This window comes from Rhamphochromis longiceps, linkage group LG14, assembly GCF_057381845.1.
Source record: "Rhamphochromis longiceps isolate RC_006_pf linkage group LG14, R_longiceps_female_GT1.1, whole genome shotgun sequence".
NCBI classification, from domain to species: Eukaryota; Metazoa; Chordata; class Actinopteri; order Cichliformes; family Cichlidae; genus Rhamphochromis; species Rhamphochromis longiceps.
In genome coordinates, this window is record NC_140570.1 from 39,603,005 (window position 1) to 39,608,761 (window position 5,757).

At 42.8% G+C, this 5,757-nt stretch overlaps 1 long non-coding RNA gene across 1 annotated transcript; it reads right to left on the reverse strand.

The window, feature by feature from the left end:
- Positions 1-425: 425 nt before the first annotated feature.
- LOC146654730 (uncharacterized) lies at positions 426-5,400 on the reverse strand. Its single transcript, XR_014907150.1, has 2 exons — positions 4,605-5,400; positions 426-3,235 (listed from the first exon to the last, which is right to left on the reverse strand). It is a non-coding gene; the product is annotated as an uncharacterized LOC146654730 (long non-coding RNA).
- Positions 5,401-5,757: the final 357 nt, after the last annotated feature.

The window sequence follows — 5,757 nt, forward strand, 5'->3', positions numbered from 1 at the left end:
TCCTGCTCCTGAAAAACCAAAACAAAACAAAGCGAAGCATCCACCCTTCTCTTGTCGGCTGGGTGAATTGTTTATGAATTGTTTATTGGCATTTACTAATCCTAAAGTTGGTGCAGTCATTGTCTCAGTATCAAGTCAGTCAAAACTTTTAGTCGTCAGTCCATCACAGTCCATTCACATGCATACCTCCATACACATTCATACCAGATGTTGCTGATAATGGAGTCTCCCGCGCAACTTATTCGAGCATCCATCACCAGCAAGATGACGTCATCATTTTAAAGGAAAACAATTCCTTGTTGTTTTTTGGGCCGGATTGACTCGGTGCAATCCTTTTAGACTCAGAACTTCTCAGTGTTCCCTATAAGTGAATTTCTCCCAAGCCAATTACAATCATGGAGAAGCACACTTTGCAACTGTTTACAGTAATAATATTTCATAGCGCTTTAAATTTCAATCTTTCAGGCCTGGTTTAAAGAGCTGATTGTTAAATCATAAACTCACAAAATATCAACATATCACCACCGGTGGATCACACCTCTCAGATGTTTTTTTCTCCAGTGCACTGTAACAAAAACGAAAACAGACATAACCAACAAAATACTACTAAAATAACACAAATTAGGGCCCGTTGCAGACATGTCCAAGCATAAAACTATCCCTCTCTCGCTTACGAGAAAGAACACAAGCCAAAGCTCACTGATAAAATCAAGCTAGCGCTAAACAAAACCAAACAATCAACCAGAAATTCACAGGAACATTTTGCTTCCTGCCGGGACAATATTGTGTGGGAATGAGAACCTCAGGTGCCGTAACACCTTTTGTTCCTCCTTGAATTAAAACTCAATCACAGAAAATGCCGTACTCCGACCTAAAACTTACACTATTAATTCATCATTTTCACTCTGTGCCACTGTTCCTCATCAGGGCTGTGTGAAGCACAGCAAAGAATTCAGTCAAGGCCTTGAGCCATAAACAGACATCACGCACAGACATTGTTTTCATAACCAAACTTTTTTAGACCTTATTCCTAAAATCTACATAAATGCCTTCTAGGTGACATATAACACATTCTAAGTATTTAATGGTAATCAATGGCTCCTCATAAAAATTATGCATTGGGATGTTTGTGTGCAGCATTTTGCATATCAGCATAAGCAAAGCATTCTTCATTGCATCAGCGTGTATGTGTGTGTGCGTGTGGATCACTCTTCATTGCACAAGCGTGTGCATGTGTATGTGTGCATCACTTCTCAGTGAATCAGCATTCCAATGTGTGTGTGTGTGTATGTGTGTGTGTCATTTCTCACTCAACGAGTGCACGTGTTTATGTGTGTATTTCACTTCATTCTGAATCTGTGTGTTTGGAGACGTGTGTGTGTGTGTGTGTGTGTGTGTGTGTGTGTGTGTGTGTGTGTGTGTGTGTGTGTGTGTGTGTGTGTGTGTTCATCACTTTCCTGTTCTGGTGTTCTGGGTAAACCACTGCCTGAAGCATGGCCTGGGGTCCTGCCCCCCTCCTTTTCAGTTTGTTTGCGACCATTGCTGCTGCTGCTGCTCAAAGTTCAGTCCGTCCTGGTTCTGACCCCAATTGGGGCAGTCCTTTCTCCAGTGTCGATGTTCACCGCAGGTGAAACCTGCATCTTCTTCTGTGTTTTTGTCCATTCTGAGGTGCCTTCTGTCCTCAGTTACTCCTCTTGTCTCGGTCACGCCCTTTTTCGCCACCCGATCATCCGTGTTGGTCCATCACTGTCCTGCACAGTGTGAATGCAAAGTTATCAAGGTCAGCATTCTTTCGCTCGGCCTTACTTTTCATTCGGGCTTGGCGGGCGTCTCTTTACAGCTCTGTCAGCTGACGCAGTCTGGGAATTTTCCCCCGTGTAGTGAAACGGGCCTTAGGTTTAGTGCTCTCCGTCTCGGCTGCCTGAGATCACATTCCTGCAGGTCTGTTGACATTCTCAGGTCGTTGTTGTGGGTCCAGCTGTTGCAGCATTTGGTCAGTGTCACGTATGGGGGAGAGCAGGAGTCCAGTCAGCCTCGGCTTTCAGGGCCGGCAAAGCAGCCTGTAATTAAATATGTATAGAAAAAACAAAAACAAAACAAAACAAAAACAAACAAAAAACAAAAACAAACGAACAGGAAAATGTTGTTGTGTTGGCTGTGTTATTCAGAGGGGAGACAATGGGGCCAGGCCCTGTGTCAGCCTTCTCTCCCCCTTTTTTTGTTTTTTGTCTCCCGATATAATCAACTCCTAACCCACCAAGTTGACAGGACAACACCGGTATATGTTAAAATTCTTAAGATCATGTTTAAAAGCCCAAAAAGGAACTTTCTTTCATTCAGTAATCACTTTTATTAATCAATCAACAGAAAACATGTCACAATTTGACTCTTTTTACCACTAAATTTGTTGTGTCTTGCCTGGTTGGTTAGACCAGTGTTCCTTTTTTTTTTTTTTTAGTTAAATTGTTGTCCTGCAACCCAGAGGGTTTCTTTGTCAGTAATGTATAGACTTCATCATTTAAGTATGTTAATTTTTCTTTAACCTTGCTGGAAAATCTTCACGTGTTCATGAGTGTAAGCTGTTTCTTCATTGCGTGTATGTGCATTTGTATAAAAGCAGGTTAATTTTATCTTTTCTCAAACTAGGCGTTACCTTAAAAGGAGCCTTTCTCTCAGATTTCTCTGCTTGTGTGTGTTTTTGTTTCACCTTTTTGTTGTGATGCTCCGGACGCCTTCCCAACCTCCACAAGTCCGTTGGCCCCAATTTTATGTGTTAAAACTTCTCTTAATTTCTCCTCTAATTCTCTCCTCGCTGCTGTCTTTTTCACAGCTGCTGATTCGTGCTGGGTGTGGTTCCCATTACCTATAATTTTGCTTCGGCCGCTGTGCTTGTGGGGGCAGTTGGTCCAGGTCCGCAGCTTCCTGTATTAACACACTAAGAGATTTATTTAATTTCATTTTCATCACTGTTAAACAGATAAGCAGGCAACACGCCTACCTTGACAGCGTAAACTGTACGCCAGTCTCCCAACACATTCCTCTCTGTACTCCTCCATAATTCTCCACTGCACACCTCTTACTATCTCTCCTTTTTATTTTTATTACACCACAGAGTAATACACCCAATTATGCCCGTCTATCTCTATGTGGCTCCAAATTCCCTCTTTATTTTAATTTCACACTCGTCAGGGGACAGGCACACAACAATTTCAACCACTGAAACGAGGAATTCAACCTTTTTATATTTCTTTACTAATCTAGACTCAACCTTTGTTCGCAAAATGTGTCTTGTTCTAGTCCGGAATAAATGTGAACCCGTGATTACACGGCCGTTCCAGTGTTATTTCCGTAGCTATGCGGGGGCCCTCACCTCCCCAAGTCACCACCTCGGCACCCGGACGACGCCAGTCCTGGCCACGCGTCCACGGACAGGAGGGTCGCCACTCCTAGGGCAAATGTTCCACAGGTACACTAGGCATCAACCTTTGATCCTAAAATGTGTATTTGCTCTAATGTCCTCCTAATCAAACACATCAACCGTCACTGTCACTGTGTTCACGCTTCACACTCCACACAAAAAACACACTCAGAGCGCGCCTCACTCACACTCTCACTCAGTGCGCGCTTTACCCACAAGACAGCACCCAGAGCGCGCCTCGCAGCTTCACACACACTCTCTCACCCAGAGCGCGCTTCACACTCACACACAACACTTTTCCTCAGCGGGAATTTTACACAGAAACCTCTGAGCTCAACTATTAGATCTTCTTAAAGCACACTGCACCATAGACCAAAATACCCCTTTCTCTGCGCTTATGACCGCCACCACGGGGCAAAGTCGCATCATAAAAGTGATGCTTGCATCCCCGAAGTTATACCTGACATCATAAACCAGGTGTTGCTATGTACTAAATTTTTACTTTGTATTATGACCGCAGCCCTTTATACTCGACTGACGCCACAAACCACCGTCAAAACCTCTATCAAATGTACTAAAACTAGCACCAACCACTACTGCACTTCACGGCCGCACCACCGGAACACGCCGTATCATAAACCAAACCTACGGACGTGTTTCGCTCTCGCGTTGCCAGCGTTCAACTGCACCGTGAAGCCAGCATCTGCTTTTCCTTAAATCAACTTCTATTTCATAGCCGGCAAAAGCCAGGACGTCACTGACACCATAAACAAAATAAACAAACCTCGACTTCAATGTACTGGACTAATGGCCGCGTCTTCAGAATAAATTCTAATGTATTATTGCTACAGAAGCCAGTATTAGACAAAATTAAATGTGGAAGGTAAAGTGGCTGCAACTAGTCCAACGTAGTATGTTATTAGTATCTCGGTAGAAGCAGATTACTGCAACTAGTCCAACGTAGTATGTTATTAGTATCTCGGTAGAAGCAGATTACTGCAACTAGTCCAACGTAGTATGTTATTAGTATCTCGGTAGAAGCAGTTTACTGCAACTAGTCCAACGTAGTATGTTATTAGTATCTCGGTAGAAGCAGTTTATTTAACACACTGGAATTCAGCCTCAACTTATGTTGTTAGTATCTTGCGCCAAAAACCAGACACCGACAAATTTACTGTGAAAATACATGTGACTCAGCGAACAGATTAATTTGGAAAGCCCAATATGCACATTTGGTATTTATAATACAACAGGCTGTGCTTACCTTTTTATTTTTGGACCGGTCCTCTGTTCACCTCGCCTCACGATCTCACCAAAGGTCAAATCTGCACCTCCTCAGCACACCAAAGATCCGGGTCACACGGCACCAAGTTGTTGAAATCTCCCAATTCTTTGAATCTTTGGGCTGAAGGAAGGACAATACTCGGTGTATAAATGCTCAATCAACAATCATTTATCTCCATACAATTCAACAATAAGAGCATTACAACGTCCGGACGGGAGAGATGCTACCAGAGGGTCAGGCACATGTCTCAAAATGGTGACGGGTTGCTCAGCTTTTTATAGTCTCTAGTGGCCCCCAGCTAGTCGTAAAAGCCAAAACATCACATTTTTTCTCTGTTACAGCGCCTAAGTTATGACCTCGGCAGTTGTTTCTCTGCTTTCTGTAAGGTGGGGGTGTGGAATGTGGTCTGTCTATCTCCCCTGTCTTTAGACACAGAGTCTCCTGCTTACAACCTTCTCTTCATGATTCAACAATTAAGCATGTCAAGAAAACAGTGTAACACATTCCCAGCAGATCAAGGATACAGAGTGATGCACATTTATCTAATGAACTAATATGTGAATATGTTCTGTTAACTCAAAAGTATAATGAGAACTAAACTACATACAGCTCACACACTCTATATTAAAGGGTATAATGTGATCTACAGCAGTATTCTAATTCAACTACTTTGATTACATATATAAGGTAACATATAATAACAGAATAATCTAATAATCCCCAACTTTAGAGTATAATTTACTTCACCTCACCTCACAGGAGTCGTCTTTCATTATAATCAGAAGCTCTCATTAGCACATAATCCATCCAATCATTCAATTGTGATTTGTCTGATCATTAAACCAGTGGACAGCACCTTTCATGTGTCAGGGCTGCTTTGCTGGAGCAGCCAGAGATGTCAGGTTCAGGCTCGCACTGTTTTAAAATGACGTCCTCGGGTTTCACTTCCACTTCATCTCCAAAATTTGAATGCGTTTGATTTACAGTTTCAGAGGGGAAGTGTTTTCAGACAGCCGTTTGGAGTGAAGCCCCACACTGTGCTGCTGCTGCTGCT